Source organism: Scylla paramamosain, chromosome 23 (assembly GCF_035594125.1).
Source record: "Scylla paramamosain isolate STU-SP2022 chromosome 23, ASM3559412v1, whole genome shotgun sequence".
NCBI lineage: Eukaryota > Metazoa > Arthropoda > Malacostraca > Decapoda > Portunidae > Scylla > Scylla paramamosain.
In genome coordinates, this window is record NC_087173.1 from 10,907,986 (window position 1) to 10,915,485 (window position 7,500).

The window sequence follows — 7,500 nt, forward strand, 5'->3', positions numbered from 1 at the left end:
TCCACTTCCTTTCTTCTTCCAAGCTTAGCAACATTTCTTTATTCTCTTCTGTTCCTGTGCTTCTCTTCCTTCTTCCTCTTCCTCTTGCGTTTCTTCTCTTCGTTCTTCCTCTTCCTCTTGTGTTTCTCTTCTCTTTCTCTCCCTCTTCCCGAAATTTATCACTCGTGTCTCCTTATACATTTTTTTCTTTCCTTCCCTTCCTTCCTTCTTTCCTCCTCGCCTCCCTCCTTCTTTCTCCTTCTATTCACGAACTTTATCACTTATGTCCTCTTGTATCTTTCTTCTTTCCTTCCCCTCCTTCCCTTTTTTATTGTATCTTATTTAATTCCTTCCTTCCTTCCTTCTCTTGTTTCACTTCTTCCTCTTCCTCCTCCATTCCTCTTCTTTTTTTCCCTTCTTTTCTTCTGTATTGTCTTTCTTTCTTTCCTCGTTCATTTTTTCTTCCTCTCTTCCTTCCTCTTCCTCCCTTTTTCATCTCTTCTTCTATTTCCTCCTCTTTCATTCCCTCTTTCTCTTTTACTAGTCTCTCTCTCTCTCTCTCTCTCTCTCTCTCTCTCTCTCTCTCTCTCTCTCTCTCTCTCTCTCTCTCTCTCTCTCTCTCTCTCTCTCTCTCTCTCTCTCTCTCTCTCTTCCTTTCTTTCCTTTTCCCATTTCCTCCCTCATCTCTTGCTCTTCCTCTCCTTTCATTTCCCCTTCCCCCTCGCACCATCACCTCTTCCTGTTCCTCTTCTCTCCCTTCCTTTCATTCGCACCCTCAACTCTTCTTTCTTCTGTCCTCCGTTCCTTACCTCTTTTTCCCTCTACATCATCATTAATTCTTCCACCTTTTCCTCTCTTCTTCCCTTCTTGCTCCTATCTTCACCATTACCTCTTCTTCCTCTTGTCCTTCCCGTTCCCATCTTCGCCTCTTCCTCCTTCTATCCTCTCTCACCTATTCCTCCTGTTCTCTTCTCTTCCTTTTCACCCTCATGTCTCTCTCTCCTGCCCTCCCTTCCTTTTTCCACCTTCATCTCTTCCTCTCCTCCACTACCTTCATGCTCCCTTCACGCTCCCTTCACGCTCCCATCACCACAAGTTGGCCGCTTCAGACTCCCTCGGCCCATCGTCAGCCTATCTACTGCCTGGCTCCCGATTTTCCATTTCAAAACGGAAACAAACACAAAAGGAAAGAAAACGGAGCCGCGGTGTTTTATCACGATGACTGTGTGTGTGTGTGTGTGTGTGTGTGTGTGTGTGTGTGTGTGTGTGTGTGTGTGTGTGTGTGTGTGTGTGTGTGTGTGTGTGTGTGTGTGTGTGTGTGTGTGTGTGTGTGTGTGTGTGTGTGTGTGTGTGTGTGTGTGTGTGTGTTCTTAGAGTTTAATTAAAGAGTATCTATGTGGACGACTCACTAAATAACACACACACACACACACACACACACACACACACACACACACACACACACACACACACACACACACACACACACACACACACACACACACACACACGACAAAAAAGTCAATTTACCTTATGTTGCTGTTGTTGTTGTTGTTGTTGTTGTTGTTGTTGTCGGTGGTGGTGGTGGTGGTGGTGATGGCGTTGGTGGTGGTGGCGGTGGCAGCGGTGGTGGTGGTGGTGGTGGGTGGAGGTTCACATTAAGAACTCAGAAAGGGTTTTGTAGAAGCCTAATTTTCCTTAATAAGTAGACTAGGCCTACTGTTAGACTCCACCCAGGTTATTCAAGATATTTTTTTCTTTTTCTTCAGAGTGAGGAATGTTATGTCAGACTAGTGTGGACGTATAAGTGCGTTGGAAAGTCATGTTAGTGGAGAGAATAGTAGAGATAGTGAGGAAAGAGGAGAGGGAAGATTGACTGATTGACTGACTGACTGACTGGCCGAAGACTTGCTGACTGACTGATTGACTGACTGACTGACTGGCCGAAGATTTGCTGACTGACTGAATGATTGAATGACTGATTGGTCGAAGACTTGCTGACTGACTGATTGACTGACTGACTGACTGGCCGAAGACTTGCTGACTGACTGATTGACTGACTGACAGACTGACTGGCCGAAGACTTGCTGACTGACTGATTGATTGACTGACTGACTGGCCGAAGACTTGCTGACTGACTGATTGACTGACTGACTGACTGACCGAAGACTTGCTGACTGACTGATTGACTGACTGACTGACTGGCCGAAGACTTGCTGACTGACTGATTGATTGATTCACTTAAGGCTTGTTGACTAACCCAAGACTGACTGACTGACTTGTTGACTGACTGAAGACTGACTGAAGATTGACTGACTGATTGACTGATTGAAGGTTTGTTTACTGACTGATTGGTTGACTGACAGAAGATTTGTTGACTGACTGACTGAGTGAAGACTTGACTGAACTGACTGACTGACTGACTGACTGACTGACTGACTGACTGACTGACTGAAGAATGACTGACTGAAGACTATGACTAACTGACTGACTGGAGACTGATAACCTGTGGCCCTGATTTACCTGCAACAATGGCAAGAAATCCTGCGTCTCAGCCTGGCACGCACCTGTACCATCTGTGGGAGAGGAGATGGGGAGAGTTAGCAAGTGATGTGAAAACTGAGAGGAGAGCGAATGTTAACTGGTGATATTCAAATAGTAAGAGAGGGAGAGAGAGGGAGTGTTTGCAGACAATATGAGAACTCCGGTGATATGGAAACCAGGAGAGACGAGAGTGAATGAAAATGCATAAGACACTCAGGTAATGTGAGAACTGTAAGAGGTAATAGTGAATATTTGCAGGTGATACTGAAAATTCAGGTAACGTGAGAATTGTAAGAAAGGACAAAAGTGAGAGGGAGGATTAATTTACAGGTGATATAGAAACTCAGGAAAAAAAGAAAGTTAAATATTTCAATTCTGCGTTTTGTTATTACTAGGGAATGAAATAAAGGAAAAGTTCAACATGAGGAGAGAGGATAGAAGACCTTTTTTCCTGCTAATGGGGAATGAAAAGGTGAAGTTATGTTGAAGGGAGTTTGACAAGGATTCTGAATGGTGGGTGAAAAGGAGAACAACAATGAAAAGGCCACTTAATCACCTCTGTGGCCTTTGAAAAACAGTCCTGGAACCTTTCAAAATACAAGCTTAGGTTAACCCTTTCTCTGGTATTAGCCACACCTTCCCTTAATTACCAATCACTCTGAGACATCTTTTCTTGTTCCACAGCCACCTCCAATCACTGAACTGGCTAGAAATTGGGAAAATCTATTCTTTTTTATTTCCTTCTCTCTTGTAGATGCTTATAAAGATTCCGTTCATTGATTTTAGTGGTGTGGAGTGTTGCATATCGCAGTGAAAGGGTTAATGTAAAAATCCCACCTGTTTTTAATCATTTCCGCAGACTGAAGAACAATTACAACACGTTTAGAAAATACAATCACTGAGCACACCTGTAATTAGCACCTGTCATTCATTTAAAACTCAGGTACGTTTAAAAGTCCTGTGCCCATTTTGTTATCAAGAGAATAGTAATGATTTAGAACGACCTTTTTTGACATTTGCATTGATATTAATTACCTACGCACTATTCCATCACGTGCTGAAGAGAGCGAGTATTAGTCTGGTTTCACTGGTCGATGCAATATTGGTTGACTTTAACCTTACACTGCGACACGAAACAATCAGCAGAACCAGAAGCAATGCGTGAAGTCTTTATAAGCATCTACAAGAAAGTTAGCGATGAAAAAGAATACATTTTGCAATTTCTCCCCAGTTCAAAGGTTGGATGTGGCTGTAGAACGAGTAATGATGTCTCAGGATGATTGGTAATTAGGGAAAGGTGTACCAGGTGGCAGTCAAAGGGTTAAGAGATTAGATAACTGTATGGGTACGTATGAGAGGTGAGTGTAGGTGTGTGTCCTATAGAGGCACTGCCACGTGTAGGGGTGATGGATTCCTGCAGCTTCCCTTCTTTTCTTATGTTCTTATGTAAATGGAAATAGGTAGGCATGTTTTGTACAGGGACTGTCACGTGTACGTCTTATGGTTTCTTGCAGCTTCCCTTCTCCTCTTATATATGTTGTCAGGTTGGCTTTTTGGGTCAGAGGTACAGGTGAATTTTTTGGGGGAGTTAAATCGCCAAATAGGTATAAAAACAGATATCTGCAAATCAGGCCTCCATTCAAAATTTGGCGAAAGATCTCAACAAACGAAAAATGCCAGGGCTCAACAGAAAATGCCAGAAATCAGCAGTAAATGAGAGAACTCAGAAAGAAAAAAATAAATGAATAAAACGGCAAATATAAAAATGAGATCTCAGCAGAAAACGCCAGAAATCAGCGGGAAAAATGTCACATCTTAACAGAAAACCTGCAGAAATCAGTAAAGATGAATGCCACACCCCACAAAAAAAAAAAAAATGCTGAAAAAAAAAAAAAAAAAAAAAAAAAAAAAAAAAAACACGTAAAAGTATACATTATCCCGCGTTACAATCCCCAATCACCAATAATCGTTCCCTTTGCACAGTGACCCAGCAATGAGTGACCCAGGGTGAGGCACTGTCCTCCCTTGCACCCATTAGGCGATACACATAATGAAGCTACAACGACACAGAGTCTATCACCCCGACAACTCACCCCCATCACCATCACCATCAACACCACCCCAGCAACTCAACACCAACACACCACCACCATCACCGCCACCACCAAGCCACTCAACACCTATGCACTATTACCATCACCCCATCACTCATTCACCACCTGTACACCCTCACCATCATCACCATCATGCCACTCACCACATCCCGCTGGTTACTCGTCAATAGAGGGTCAATGAGTGGTAGTGGTGGTGGTGGTGGTGACCTTGACTGGCTACACTGACTAATTCCTCTATAATAATTAACCTTCGCTACACCAATGACAAAGGTTAATTGGTATCCTTCCTTCTAACTACTCTGACTAAATTCAAGAAGCGACAATGACAAAAAATAATAAAACCTTTTGCTAATCTGTCTCAGCGTACGGAACTGACTCGTCTTAACTACACTGACTCATTTCCTCTCGTCCACCTGCTGCAAAATTACACATAAAATCTTCCACAGTTTTTTTCTTTTTTTTTTTCATTTTTTTCCCCTTTTTTTTACCTATTTATTCCTTATCTCTCTCTCTCTCTTTCTCTCTCTCGCTTCTTTCTTCTCCTCTTTCTCCTCCTCCTCCTTTCTCTTCACTTTCCTCCCTTTCCCTCACCTCCAACGTCCTTCAAACTCTCTACATTCTTTTCCTCTCACTCTCTCCTCTCCCTCCTCTCTTTTGTCCCACTCCTTCCTTCTCCCATAATATCATGATCTCCTCTGCTTTTCCTGCAACCATTACACTCTCTCTCTCTCTCTCTCTCTCTCTCTCTCTCTCTCTCTCTCTCTCTCTCTCTCTCTCTCTCTCTCTCTCTCTCTCTCTCTCTCTCTCTCTCTCTCTCTCTCTCTCTCTCTCTCTCTTCGTCTTTTCCTCTCGTTCTGTCGGTAATGTTCGTCTTTTCAATTTCATTCTTTCTCTCCCCTTCCCTTGCTAATCCTCCTCGTTCTCTCTCTCTCTCTCTCTCTCTCTCTCTCTCTCTCTCTCTCTCTCTCTCTCTCTCTCTCTCTCTCTCTCTCTCTCTCTCTCTCTCTCTCTCTCTCTCTCTCTCTCTCTCTCTCCACTTGGTATAATGAAAGGAAAGGAGGAAAAGGAGAAGGAGGAGGAGGAAAAACAGGAAAATGATGGAATGTAATCTTCATTTAAATTCGTCAAGTAAGCAAACTCTCTCTCTCTCTCTCTCTCTCTCTCTCTCTCTCTCTCTCTCTCTCTCTCTCTCTCTCTCTCTCTCTCTCTCTCTCTGGTCAAGTACATCTAAGGATCATCGAAAGCGCCTCTTCAATATTCCTCCTCCTCCTCCTCCTCCTCCTCCTCCTCCTCCTCCTCTCCCTCCTCCTCCTCCTCCTCCTCCCCCTCTTTCTCCTCCTCCTCCTCCTCCACCACTTCACTCCTCTCCTCTTCCTCTTCCTCTTCCTCTTGTTCCTCTGCTTATTTTCCATCCATTGATCACATATTCTCTCTCTCTCTCTCTCTCTCTCTCTCTCTCTCTCTCTCTCTCTCTCTCTCTCTCTCTCTCTCTCTCTCTCTCTCTCTCTCTCTCTCTCTCTGTACTATTCATACACGGATTAAAAAAAGGAGAGGAGGAGGAGGAGGAGGAGGAGGAGGAGGAGGAGGAGGAGGAGGAGGAGGAGGAGGAGGAGGAGGAGGAGGAGGAGGAGGACTAAATAAAGGAGATATGCATTAACAAAAATAAGGAATAAGGAAATGGAGAAAAAAGGAAAGGAAGGCAAAAAATGAAAATAGAATAACATAAATGAGAGAGAGAGAGAGAGAGAGAGAGAGAGAGAGAGAGAGAGAGAGAGAGAGAGAGAGAGAGAGAGAGAGAGAGAGAGAGAGAGAGAAGAAAATAGGGAAATGTGAAGAAAATAATGAAGAAAACGAGAGAAAGATTAAAGGGGAGGCAAGTTTTCCTTCATCAATTATTCCTTCCTTTCATTCCTCACTTCTTCTTCTTCTTCCTCCTCCTCTTCCTTCTCCTCCACAAGTAAATGTATTTACTTGGTATTAATAAATTCAATTAAATTCTCGAGTAAAGACATTAGTTCATCTCTCTCTCTCTCTCTCTCTCTCTCTCTCTCTCTCTCTCTCTCTCTCTCTCTCTCTCTCTCTCTCTCTCTCTCTCTCTCTCCTTTCTTTAACCGTATTTGTTTATTAATTTTTCACGATGGAATTCTCATTAGAAAGTCAACACACACACACACACACACACACACACACACACACACACACACACACACACACACACACACACACACACACACACACACACACACAGGGTCAACAAAGATTTAGTCTATGCAACTCCAGCCTCTCTCTCTCTCTCTCTCTCTCTCTCTCTCTCTCTCTCTCTCTCTCTCTCTCTCTCTCTCTCTCTCTCTCTCTCTCTCTCTCTCTCTCTCTCAATTTTCCCGGTAATCTCCCACCAGTTCTCTTAATCCAAGGTGCCCATCGTGACAAATTCCAACATCTCTCTCTCTCTCTCTCTCTCTCTCTCTCTCTCTCTCTCTCTCTCTCTCTCTCTCTCTCTCTCTCTCTCTCTCTCTCTCTCTCTCTGTCCTTCATGGTCTTGCTCCTCCATCTTTTTTTTTTTTTTTTTTCTTATTTCTTCACGTGCTTCCTCTTTCTCTTCCTTCTGTTCCTTCTCTTCCTCCTTCTTTCTTCTGTATTATCCTTTCTCCCCCTTCGGTAGTTAGCGGAGAACAGTTACCTAAGTTACTTCAAGGGCTATTGGTGTTCAGTCTTCCTTTGTATTCCTTTGTATTCGTTTATTCAGTCTTCTTGGTTCTCTTCCCTTTCTCTATCTTCTTTCCCTTCTTTTCTTCACTCCTCTTTTCTCTTTCTCTTTCGTTCGTTTATTCCTTCCTCCCTCCTTCACACACACAAGAAAAAA